Here is a 13,736-nt window from a genome sequence, read left to right on the forward strand (position 1 = left end):
ACCCTGATGCTGGGAAAGACTGAGGGCAGGAGAAGGGGGTGATGAGAATGAGATGGTTGGATGGCATCACTGACTCAATCGATAGGAGTCTGATAGGATAGTGGAGGACAGGGAAGCCTGACATGTGTGGTCCACAGAATCACAAAGAGTTGGACGTGACTGAATGACTGAACCACAACAACGTGGAGTCAGAATGAAACTAAACAAGACATAATTCCCTCCCACTACTAATACCCAACCTCTCAGTGTCCCCCCTACAGTTAGCCTAAATACCCTTCTAGAAATATTTAGGCAAATATATTTTCATGGATACTATTTTAAATTATGGAAATAATTTATTAGTTGAGATAAAATGCTGGAATGAATATGCAATATCCAAAATGCAATAGTTCAAACAAAACAGGAATTTCTTTTTCTCTCATATAACAGTCCAGGGTCAGTGGGCGGCTCTGTACCATGAAGTCATTCAGGGATCCAGGCTTCCTAGCAGCTCTGCTTTCTTCACGAAGTAGCTCTAGTCGTTGCCCTTCCTGCCATCAGATGGGAGAAGGCACAAAGGCAAGAGACCAGGGTTTTCTCTCATGCACACTTCACTTCTGCTCATTCTCTACTGGCAAAAGCTTAGTTACGTGGCCACATTAGCTGCAAGGGAAGCCAGGAAATGGAGCTTAGCCTAGCTTCAGCTCTGCCACAACTCTTGCAGTTATGTCTCATTACTTTAAGGATTCTAGCCCTTACCCCACTCTCTACAAATCACTTTACAATGCTTTTCCAAGCTGTTGCCAAGCACCTGTGCCCAGTGAGGACAGCAACCATTATAATGTTCAATAGACTGTTATTACAAAAGAGAATCACCATGCAGGAGAGCCAGGCTTAATGGTGGGCCCTACTAACTGTTCATCCAGTGAATACTTTTCCCTTTTAATATATTTAAAAAACACTTTAGGGCTTTCCTGGTGATCCAGTGATTAAGGGTCCACCTTGCAATTCAGGGGCACCAGTTTGATCCCTGTTCCAGGAAAATTCCCCACGCCATGGATCAACTAAGCCCATGCATCACAACTACTGAGCCTGTGCTCTACAGCCCTTGAGCCACAAATGCTGAAGCCCACGAACCCTAGAGCCCATGCTCCATAAGAAGGGAAACCACTGCAGTGAGAAGCCCAGGCAAGGCAACTAGAGAGTAGCCCCCCTCGCTGAACCTGGAGAAAGCCTGCGCACAGCAATGGAGACCCAGTGTAGCCAAAAATAACTAAATACATGAAATTATTTTAAAAAGACACTTTAATGGTGTTCTATGTGCTTTATTAAAAAGTTAATAAATCATTTAATCTTCATAATAACCCTCTGAAATAGGCACAGTTATGGTCCAGTGCCCAGTTTACAGACGAGGAAACTAGAACACAAAGAGGTTAAGTAATTGTCCAGGTCACAGCGAGAAACCTATGCTAGTTTGCTGAACTTGGTAAAAAAAAAAGTTTGTTTTTATTTTTGCTTTCCTTATAGTAGAGGTATGACCCAATTCAAGCTAATAAATGTAAGGGGAAATCATTGGGGCAGGCACCAAGGAAAATTATTGTCGTATTGAGAAAATAAACAAACAATAGGGAGAGATACAGGTGGCATACATCTTTGGCTCTTTGACCCTTACCCTTCGTCTGGTCTAGAATTGGGACATGATGCTTGGAAGTTATGCAGCCATTGTGTGGTCATGAGATGAAAACCGAAACAGTCTTAGACTTCTTTTTTATGTGAAAAAAAAAAATACATATATATATATATATATATATATATATATACACACACATACATAGATAGCCTGATTTGTATGAGATAAGAATTGGGCCCCAAGCTATCTTTACTGGTATTTAAATCTAGATCATGGTGTGATTGCCCCAAAGTCCACAGGTCAATTACCCCTTTCTAAAGCTGAGACTGCAATACTTTGGGCACCTCATGCGACAAGTTGACTCACTGGAAAAGAGTCTGATGCTGGGAAAGATTGGGGGTGGGAGGAGAAGGGAACGACCGAGAATTAGATGGCTGGATGGCATCACCGACTCTGTGGACATGAGTTTGAGTGAACTCCGGGAGTTGGTGATGGACAGGGAGGCCTGGCGTGCTGTGATTCATGGGGTCGCGGAGAGTCGGACACGACTGAGCGACTGAACTGAACTGAACTGAAAGGGTTCCCCATTAGCCTCTCCGTTATCATGCCTGCCCTGGATCCTCTTCTCAGAGTCCAACACTCATTCTCCCTGCGTCAGGCTCCAATACCAACTCTACCTCCAAGGCAGTCAACCTTTCCTGTCATAATGCACAGCCTCTCCTCGTGGTCCTGAACTTCTGACTTGCATAATAGTTGGATCTACCCACTCAGGTTCTGGAGAAGCGGTCCTGAAACTGGGCGACCCCTTTGCACTGCTGCCCCTGCAGTTGTATTTGCTAAGTCATTTACAATACTGCATACGAACCTGGAATGTTAGGTCCATGAATCAAGGCAAGTTGCAAGTGGTCAAACAGAGATGGCAAGAGTGAACGTTGACATTCTAGGAACCAGTGAACTAAAATGGACTGGAATGGGTGAATTTAACTCAGATGACCATTATATCTACTACTGTGGGCAGGAATCCCTTAGAAGAAATGGAGTAGCCATCATGGTCAACAGAAGAGTCCGAAATGCAGTACTTGGAAGCAGTCTTAAAGACAGAATGATTTCTGTTCGTTTTCAAGGCAAACCATTCAATATTACAGTAATCCAAGCCTATGCCCCAACCAGTAACGCTGAAGAAGCCAAAGTTGAACGGTTCTATGAAGACCTAAAGACCTTTTAGAACTAACACCCAAAAAAGATGTCCTTTTCATTCTAGGGGACTGGAATGCAAAAGTAGGAAGTCAAGAAACACCTGGAGTAACAGGCAAATTTGGCCTTGGAGCACGGAATGAAGCAGGGCAAAGGCTAATAGAGTTTTGCCAAGAGAACGCACTGGTCATAGTAAACACCCTCTTCCAACAACACAAGAGAAGACTCTACACATGGACATCACCAGATGGTCAACACCGAAATCAGATTGATTATATTCTTTGCAACCAAAGATGGCGAAGCTGTATACAGTTAGCAAAAACAAGACCAGGAGCTGACTGTGGATCAGATCATGAACTCCTTATTGCCAAATTCAGACTTAAATTGAAGAAAGTAGGGAAAACCACTAGACCATTCAGATATGACCTCAATCAAATCCCTTATGATTATACAGTGGAAGTGAGGAATAGATTTAAGGGACTAGATCTGATAGATAGAGTGCCTGATGAACTCTGGACGGAGCTTTGTGACATTGTACAGGAGACAGGGACCAAGACCATCCCCATGGAAAAGAAATGCAAAAGAGCGAAATGGCTGTCTGAGGAGGCTTTACAAATAGCTGTGAAAAGAAGAGAGGCGAAAAGCAAAGGAGAAAAGGAAAGATATAAGCATCTGAATGCAGAGTTCCAAAGAATAGCAAGGAGAGATAAGAAAGCCTTCCTCAGTGATCAATGCAAAGAAATAGAGGAAAGCAACAGGATAGGAAAGACAAGAGATCTCTTCAAGAAAATCTGAGATGCCAAGGGAACATATCATGTAAAGATGGGCTCAATAAAGGACAGAAATGGTATGGACCTAACAGAAGCATAAGATATTAAGAAGAGGTGGCAAGAATACACAGAAGAACTGTACAAAAAAGATCTTCACGACCAAGATAATCATGATGGCATGATCACTGACCTAGAGCCAGACATCTTGGAATGTGAAGTCAAGTGGGCCTTAGAAAGCATCACTACGAGCAAAGCTAGTGAAGGTGATGGAATTCCAATTGAGTTATTTCAAATCCTGAAAGATGATGCTGTGAAAGTGCTGCACTCAATATGCCAGCACATTTGGAAAACTCAGCAGTGGCCACAGGACTGGAAAAGGTCAGTCTTCATTCCAATCCCAAAGAAAGGAATGGCAAAGAATGCTCAAACTACTGCACAATTGCACTCATCTCACACGCTAGTAAAGTCATGCTCAAAATTCTCCAAGCCAGGCTTCAGCAATATGTGAACCGTGAACTTCCAGATGTTCAAGCAGGTTTTAGAAAAGGCAGAGACACCAGAGATCAAATAGCCAACATCCGCCGGATCATGGAGAAAGCAAGAGAGTTCCAGAAAAATATCTATTTCTGCTTCATTGACTATGCCAAAGCCTTTGATTGTGTGGATCACAATAAACTGTGGAACATTCTGAAAGAGATGGGAATACCAGACCACCTGACCTGCCTCTTGAGAAACCTGTATGCAGGTCAGGAAGCAACAGTTAGAACTGGACATGGAACAACAGACTTGTTCCAAATAGGAAAAGGAGTACGTCAAGGCTGTATATTGTCACCCCGCTTATTTAACTTATATGCAGAGCACATCATGAGAAACGCTGGGCAGGAAGAAGCACAGGCTGGAATCAAGATTGCTGGGAGAAATATCAATAACCTCAGATATGCAGATGACACGACCCTTATGGCAGAAAGTGAAGAGGAACTCAAAAGCCTCTTGATGAAAGTGAAAGAGGAGAGTGAAAAGGTTGGATTGAAGCTCAACATTCAGAAAACAAAGGTCATGGCATCAGGTCCCATCACTTCATGGGAAATAGATGGGGAAACAGTGAAAACAGTGTCAGACTTTATTTTTTGGGGCTCCAAAATCACTGCAGATGCTGATTGCAGCCATGAAATTAAAAGACACTTACTCCTTGGAAGGAAAGTTATGACCAACCTAGATAGTATATTAAAAAGCAGAGACATTACTCTGCCAACAAAGGTCCGTCTAGTCAAGGCTATGGTTTTTCCGGTGGTCATGTATGGATGTGAGAGTTGGACTGTGAAGAAAGCTGATCACCGAAGAATTGATGCTTTTGAACTGGGGTGCTGGAGAAGACTCTTGAGAGTCCCTTGGACTGCAAGGAGATCCAACCAGTCCATTCTAAAGAAGATCCATCCTGGGTGTTCATTGGAAGGACTGATGCTAAAGCTGAAACTCCAATACTTTGGCCACCTCATGCGACGAGTTGACTCACTGGAAAAAACTCTGATGCTGGGAGGAATTGGGGGCAGGAGAAGACGGAGACGACAGAGAATGAGAAGGCTGGATGGCATCACCGACTCAATGGACGTGAGTTTGGGTGAACTCCGGGAGTTGGTGATGGACAGGGAGGCCTGGCGTGCTGTGATTCATGGGGTCGCAAAGAGTCAGACATGACTGAGCAACTGAACTGAACTTACAAAGTCCTAGAAAAGAATCACAGACATCTTCTAAAATTTGGCAAATTCTAGCCTTTTTATAATGTCATAGAAGCCAATATGCAGAAGGATCTCTCAACACCGAAGGGCTCAATCGTCAATCCAGCCATATTAAACATCATTAATGAATTAATGAATATTAATTAACTGATGAATGTTAATAGTAATGAATATTAAACATTCCCAGCTCCTACCCCCAGGGAAGAGACAGCCTGGCTTAAGGACCAAGGATTGGACAGAAAGCATATTTAACTGGTACCTGGTGAAACAGAAGGTAAGTGGACAGGGCACAATCTCTAAAAAGAATAACCTAGCCCTGAGGATGCAACATAACTGATTAAAAGATATGGATTCCAGTAAACCTTGAGCCTCATTATACACTCATTGTAACACACTAGCATGTGCTAAATGACACACCCATAGGTGCCTTGACAGTTCCAGGAAAGAAGCCAAAAAGTGGGCAGTGGCCCCAATCCTGGAAATCCCCATCCGTTCTCCAAAATAGTTGGACTTCTTCTACTCATTAGCCAATGAAATTACCAAGCCCATAAAAACTAACCACCCCATATGTCCGGGCGTCTCCCCTTCCAAGAGGACCCACACTCTATGGAGTGTTTCTCTCTCAATAAATCTACTTCTTAACTATCATTTTGCCTCTCACCAAAGTCTGTCCTGAGACATAAAGAACCTGAGCTTCAGTAAGTCTGAGACCAGGTGTGTGATTTCAATTAACAGACAATGGGTTCAAGTCCCATCTGAGTTGTGCTATTTCACTGGGAACCTTCAACGACCATGGTGAAGCTCTCCTTTTGTGACCTCTTTTCTTTCCTCCCATCAGGTAGGCCACGGTGTGTGGCACCCGTCTGTGGACAGCCAGGGCTTTGGAAGACTAAATACATCCAGGTCTAAGGCTCATGGATTTCCAGAATGAACTCTGAAATGGAGCTGTTAGCCCTAACTTCTTATCTTTTTAGTACATCAGAAGCATTTTCTTCCCCCCCAGAACGGGAAAGCAATTTTCTCCAAAAATGAATCAGAACACTGCTGGCAGCTTGGAAACAGCAGCCTTTCTCCACTTTAAGCTGTTAAGGTTTAGAAAATGTTAGGGAATGCTCAGCCAGGGGCCTCGCTGTGTGCTAGGACAGTGTGGGCAAAGAGGGAAACTTGAAGACAGGAGTGGAAAGGAACCGGGGGGAGAAAATGATAAACAGAGGAAGCAAAACACGCTCTGTTTTGCTCAGTCTGACAAGAAGCTTAGCTTAATGTCTTCCTACAGCCTTTCCTGTCCCAAAAAGAACCCTCCCCCAAAGATTACATTCAGTGTGTTTGAATCTTAAGTGAAAACAGCCTTGAAAAATGTATTTGCATCTCAAAAGCTGAAACTAAATATTTCTCCTGTATTGGTGAGAAGGTCAGGGGCCACAGGCTGTCAAGGCCGGAGGAAGAGAGCTCCATGCTGCCTGAACTGGATTTAGAACGCCCCCACCACCCTCCTGGTGGGCCCAGCAGTCCCCTGGGCCCAGGAACCTGGGGATGGAGACGGGGTGAGGGCTTCTGGAGCCCCCTCCCCAACGCCCCCATCTCCATAGCCAATCACACAGTGTCGCCTGTCGTCCCTTGCCTACCACAACTGCTCTGAGACACAGCACTTAAGGCTTTCAAAAACGACAAATTGTTGGCTTTAAGATGGTTAATTTTATGTTATGTGAATTTTATCTCCAACATTTTTTTCCTTTAAAACTTAAAAAAAAAAAAATACATGTGAACTGATGGGCAGAAAACATAGTCAAGGAAGGTTACGTGTTTAAATCCTAGCTCCCTCATCCATCCCCAAGACAGGTTACTACCTCTCCCACCAATCCTGGTTTGACCCCGTGGTGCTCAAGCCTCATACCACCAGTGCTTTCCCTAACAGGGGAGTATCCTATTAGGGGATACAGGGGATATAAGTATAGCACTAATATACCTACTGCTGCTGCTGCTGTTGCTGCTAAGTCACTTCAGTCATGTCTGACTCTGTGGACCCCATAGACGGCAGCCCACTTCAAGTGTCTCCAGTGGGTACCTCTATCATTTCTTGTTCAATCAAACATAGTATTTTCACCAGCCACACCCTGCTTTGTAAAGGGAGGCCCCCCACCCCACTTTCTTCTCACTCACTTTCTCCTAACTCCGTGCTCTGTCATCTGTATTTTAATTTTTGTATCATTAAAGTTGACAAAAGTTATTCTGTTCTGAAATTATAATTCTTTTTTTCCTTTCTTTTTTTTTTGCCACACCACATGGCTTGTGGAATCTTCCTTCATTCCTCCACCAGGGGTGGAACTGGTACCCATGACAGTGAAAGTGCAGAGTCCTAATCACTAGGCTGCCATTATATGAAGTCTTCTGTGCTTTGCCTTCACAGTTGAAAATCAAGTAAGTGTTCTTACCACCCTAATTGCCCATATAATGTTTACTGCACAGTTTAATAACTGCTTTCTAAGAAAATTTCCCAGAACTGAACAACATGGGTTTCCAGAAGTAAAGGGCTCGTGCGTGCACGTGTGCTAAGTCGCTTCAATTGTGTCCAACTCCGTGGGACCCTATGGACTGCAGACTGCCAGGCTCCTCTATCCATGGGAGTCTCCAGGAAAAAATACTGGAGTGGGTTGCCATGCCCTCCTCCAAAGGAATCTTCCCAACCCAAGGATGGAACCCACTTCTCTTACCACTAGCACCACCTAGGAAGCCCAGGTAAAGGACTTACTAAGTGCCTAAAATATTACATAAATATATTAGTAGACACATATTAAGGCAAACAATAGTGAAATTTAAACCACTGTAGAAGCAATGGCACCCCACTCCAGTACTCTTGCCTGGAGAATCCCAGGGACGGGGGAGCCTGGTGGGCTGCTGTCTATGGGGTCGCACAGAGTCGGACACGACTGAAGCAACTTAGCAGCAGCAGAAAAATAAGGGGTAATTGCTGCATGTTTGTAAAGATAGAGGGAAGAAAACATCCCCACTGAAAGATCGCAAATCAAAATGGCTTCAAATTTTCTCTCAATAACTCTGGGAACTAGAAGACAGAGAATGCTTTCAGACTTTTGAAGAACAATCATTTTCAACTTGGAATTTTTATACCCAGAAAAATTATCAAACAAGTGTTCAGGCAGAATAAAGACATTTTCAGATATGCAAGGAATCAAAACTTTACCTTCCATATATACTTTCTAGGAAGTTACTGGAGATATGTACCAACAAATAGAGGAAGTAAGTTAAGAAAAAGAAAGATAAAGGACCATCTAGGAGAATTACAGAATCCTAGGGGGACAGCAAGCAGAAAGCAGTCAATTAAAATTTGAAAAGAGTGAAGTAAAAGGAGATATCAAAGACTTGACACTATCCTTGAGCTCCTAGAACAACTTAAGTAAGCAGCCAAGACAGAAAAGCTTAAGGGGAGAGGGGCGTGGTGGAAAGGAAGACAAGAAGTCGAGGGGAAAAACAACTATTCAAGAAAGGAAATAGTCATGAATAATGATGATGAGTATGATGATAATAACCATGGGATTTTTAACTCAAAATGGCAGAATAACCACACATCTCCTCTCTGTCTTGAGATGTGAATTAAATAGATAGTAAGTGAATTATAAACCACTATTTTGAGGAGAGCTGGAGGGGTTCCATCAGTAGACCAAAGTGTTCAGCTTATTTCTGGAAGACAGAAAATAGTTGGAAGGATTTTGGATCAAGATGCTTATCAAACACAGGCATTTACTTTTACTGTTCCTAAAACCCCATCAAAACATATTATTAAGGGTATAAAACAATGAAGATAACATGTTTCATATTCCAGATCATCCCATTTTATCACCCACAAAATACGATGTGTTTAATTTGGTTTGCACACCTTGGGTCAGTTCTGCCTCTCAGCTCTCATCACCTCGGGATCTCAGTGAGTCTCACACAGCAGAGAGGTGGAGGAGCGCCAAGGACAACAGGAAGAACTGCAAGACTCATTCTGTTCTTGGTTCCATTCCTGAGGCTCCCTGAGTAAATTAGAGGGCCTCTCAGAGCCCTGTTGGTCTCATCAGTAAAGTGGAGATTATAACATCTGTCCTATTTCCTTCAAGTTGCACTTGCTGAACTAAAATGAGACCAGGAGTAGGTAGAAACCATATGCTTTCATCCTCAAGCCTTGACTGTTAAAGTCTTCACCTTTTAATATTCAAGTTACAATGAAGGCACGGCATGCTTGCCCAGATTAACAGACTCTTCTTCACCTCATCTCATCCTCATCTCACCTCACATACTATGGGAAGTCAGTCCCTACAGTTCCACCATCAGCCCCAAAACAGGTCAGTCTGCATGGCTTGGAGGACGGACAGGGATATGGCATGGGCTGGGGGCACTGTCCACTGACAAGATCTTGACCACAGTGCAAAATATGATCAGTTCTCCATTGTCATCTTGTTCCCAGATCCCACAGAGGAGAGTCAGCCTTCCCCAACCTTTCACTCAGCAAGGTACCCAGGCCCAGACTATTGGGCCTACCGACCTGCACTCTCATTCCCTGTATGAAAGCCTCTTGCTTCAGACATGTTGGTGGTCCAGAATCATGATGTTCTAGCATCAGCCTCCCTCTCCTGCCTACCAGCCCTGGCATAGTACCCAAGCCAACAGCACCAATTCTCCCAAGGTGAAGGGAGGTATGAAGTGTATCCCAAGGCTTCACTGTCCTTCTTTCCCCTAGTCCAGCCTCTCTCCATCTGTTCAACATGTTTCAATACCCTGATGACAGGTAGAGTAGGCTGAAAAGTGCCTTTCCCAAAGAGGTACACATCCTAATCCCTGAAATCTATGAATATGTTACAAAAGGAATTTTGCAAGATGTGATTAAACTAAGGATCTTGACATGGGAGATTATTCTGAATTATCTGAGTGGGCCCAGTATTATCAAAAAAGTCCTTCTGCGAGTGAAGCAAGAGGACAGAAGGAAGCAGAGGAAGACAAAGCTATGTGACAATGGAAGCGGAGTTGAGGGAGAAACTGAGATATGAAGGGAGTAAGTGACCACCAGCCAAGGAATGCAGGCAGCCTCTAGAAAGAGGAAAAGGCAAGGAAGTGGATTAGCCCTTACAGCAGTGGTCTCCAATCTTTTTGGCACCAGGGACCAGTTTTCTGGAAGACAATTTTTCCATGCACTGGGTTGAGGGGAATAGTTTTGGGATGATTCCAGCACATTACATTTACTGTGCACTTTATTTATATTACATCAGCTTCACCTCAGATCATCACGCATTAGATCCTGGAGGCTGGGAACCCCTGGAGCAATAAAAAACTAATAAGATAGGAGTGAAAATTAGATCATTTACTTTGAAAAGCTATTTGGCAATATTTACAGAAGCTGAACATATGTCTATTTATGACTCACAGTTCCACTCCTAGGTACATACCCAACCAGAAATGTGTATATATGTTCACCAAAGACATCTGCTGTAACATTCCTAGCAGCGTTATCTGTAATAATTACCCCAATGTGTATCAGTAATAAGATGAGTGAACCGAGGGACATTCACACAGTGGAATACTATACAGCAAAAGGAAGGAACAAGCTAGGGACAGTCCAGTGTCCCTGGCAGTCCAGTGATTAAGACTCTTCACTTGCCCTACTTGTCAAAAATGAATAAATAAATAAACAAGCTAAATCTATAGATAGTATGCACCTCCTCAACATAGTCTTAAGAGAGAGAAACCAGAAACAGTATATTCTTTATGATTCAATTGCTATAAAGTGTAAATATAAGCCAAAGTAATCTATGCTGGTTGAAGCCACTACCCTGGCCCCTAGAAGAGAGAAAAAAGAGACAGTCTTCTGGAGAACTGGTAATAGTCTGTCTCTAGATGTTAATGATGTGTTGCTGCTGCTACTGCTGCTGCTAAGTCACATCAGTCGTGTCCGATTCTGTGTGACCCCACAGAGAGCAGCCCACCAGGCTCCTCTGTCCCTGGGATTCTCCAGGCAAGAATACTGGAGTGGGTTGCCATTTCCTTCTCCAATGATGCATTAGTATAAGCAAAATCATTGAAACTGTGAAAAGCATACCTATTAAATATCTACTGTCAGTTTAATTCAGTTCAGGTCAGTCCCTCAGTGGTGTCTGACTCTTTCTGATCCCATGGAAGCAGCAGGCCGGGATTCCTTTGTCCAACACCAGACCCCGGTGCTTGCTCAAACTCAAGTCCATGGAGTTGGTGATGCCATCCAACCATCTCATCCTCTGTCGTCCCTTTCTCCTCCTGCCTTCAATCTTTCCCAGCATCAGGGTCTTTTCCAAGTATCTACTATACACTAATAAAAACTTTTTTAATGGGGGAAAGGAGACCTGTGCCTTCATGCAAATTTGCCCAATCCCTTCCTGTGACCTCTGATTTCCGCAAACAAATGGATACCGGCCATGGACACTCCAAACCTAGGACTCCAGCTCCGCAGAGCTCAACTACAGGTTAAAATAACCTATGAACTTAACAGATACTTACTAAAGGGCCAATTTTAGCAGATTATTTTTCTAAATAATCCGCCCAGAGTTAAATCTACTTCCCCCCTTTAAAGACTCTAAACTAGAAATTATTTTTAACTGACGTCATCTGAACAACCATAAAAGACAGTCACGGTCCTTTCTCCACCAGATGATTCTTGATAAATGAACTCAAATCATTGCTTCTTTTAAAATTCGTCTCTTTTTAATTCCATAGAGGAGTTTCACATGTAAAATATACGTCAATTAATATGTATTAATGTTTTGATAATACTAGAATCAAGTTATAAACTCACAAAAACGAAAGAACAGCTGCTCCCACGAATGCCTCAACCTGAAGTGAGATTCTGGTTTTACCAAAACAGGGGACAGTGACGGGAAACGGGACGAGAGCCCCGCAGGGGACGGACGCGTGGACCAGCCGTGTGGATAAGAACTAGAGGGATGCAGACATGGACAGGGGGAACCAAGAGCAGTTATGTAGGGGTGACCGACGCCCTGCAGTGGAAAAAACCCTGCCGCCCCTGCTCTGGGCCAGATCGCTGCAGGCAAAGCGCCGTGGCCGGGTTGGGGTGTGAGAATAGCAGGTGGAGGATACTCGAGGGGACAAAAGGCGGCGCTTCAGAGGTCACACTTCGGCCCCCGGGGCCGGAACAGACTTTGGCCCCGCCGCCCCCACCTGCAGCCCAGCCCCGAACCCGCGCGTCACTCCCAGCGGAAACGAGGCGCAGCCCGGGCTTCTGGCGAGGTGCGCGCCTGCCGGCCCCCGCTCCGACGCTTCGCAGCTCCGGGTCGGCTGCCCTCATCTCTCTGCCGAGCGGGGGCGGGGACAGAGCTGCCACTGCCAGGATCTGCGACTCGAGCGGCGGTGCAGCCATTGGAGACAACATCCCAGCCCGGACGGCGCCCGGGGTCCACCGGCGCGAAGGGTCGGAGCGGAAGCGGGGAGGCGGGAGGCGCCCCGCCGACTCGACAGCGCGTCGCAGGTCAGTGTGCTGCGCTGGCTGTGCGGGCTGCACTTAGGAAAACTTTGGTCTGCGTGTCGGCTGCCGGGAGCAGGGCGCGCAGCCCGGGCCCAGGGCCTCCGTGCGCCCCGCCGGGCATACGTGGGCCCTGGGAGCCGGCATCTCCCGCGCCCTGACACTGCGGAGCCCTCGCGCCCACCGAGGGCCGCCGGAGTGCAGGGTCCTTTCCAGAGACTCTGCGCCGCCGAGCCGGGCGCGCTCCGCGGAGCCCACACTCGCGCCTCCCGCAGTCCCCGCCCGTTCTTGGCGGGGGCTCTGCGGCGGCGCGGGCTCGGACCCCGCGGGCGAGCGAGTTTCGCCTCCTTCTCGGCCTTGCGGCGCTGGGGAAGTGATGAGGGCAGCCGGCGGCCGCAGGATAGCTGAGAGGATTCGGGCAGGGGCCTGGCGGGCGCGGGTCGGCGCCGCGGCGGGAACGGCGCGCGCTCGGCTGCCGGAGCGCGCGGGTCGGAGGGGCGGACTTGGGCGCGTCTCCGCAGGTGCCTGCGGCCGCCTGGCTGTGGGAGGTGCGGGCGGGGCGCGGGGCGCGGGCTAGCTGGGGCTGCGGAGCCGTTTGCAGTCACTGTCTTCACAAACGCGAGTCACACAGGGGCCGGCGGCCGGGCCCCCGGAGCCTGTTGGGGGCCATACAGCTTTGGCACCAGGACCCCAGGCCCCTTGTCGGAGACCCGGGGTCCAGAGGTGCGCCTGCCCCCAGCAGAGGGGCAATGGCTTCTCCTCTCGGGCATTCCCGAAAGGAGGGCCGTGTCCCCAGGGCGGGCGGTGCGGGGACCGCTCTGCAGCGACTCTAATCAGAACCCCTTCTCGTGGGTGGCCGTCGCCTCAGCCTGCCAGCTGTGCCCTGGCTCCCAGCAGAGGCGACGAAACGCGCACCCCGCCCCCAT

The 13,736-nt window shown here is 46.5% G+C and overlaps 2 pseudogenes; one reads left to right on the forward strand and one right to left on the reverse strand.

Moving 5' to 3' along the window:
- Window positions 1-6,101: 6,101 nt before the first annotated feature.
- Window positions 6,102-12,849, forward strand: LOC148777035 (uncharacterized; annotated as a pseudogene).
- Window positions 12,850-13,736, reverse strand: LOC148777036 (uncharacterized; annotated as a pseudogene).

Source organism: Moschus berezovskii, chromosome 8, assembly GCF_049115385.1.
Source record: "Moschus berezovskii isolate FMDL1 chromosome 8, NW_MosBer_1.0, whole genome shotgun sequence".
Classification (NCBI taxonomy): domain Eukaryota; kingdom Metazoa; phylum Chordata; class Mammalia; order Artiodactyla; family Moschidae; genus Moschus; species Moschus berezovskii.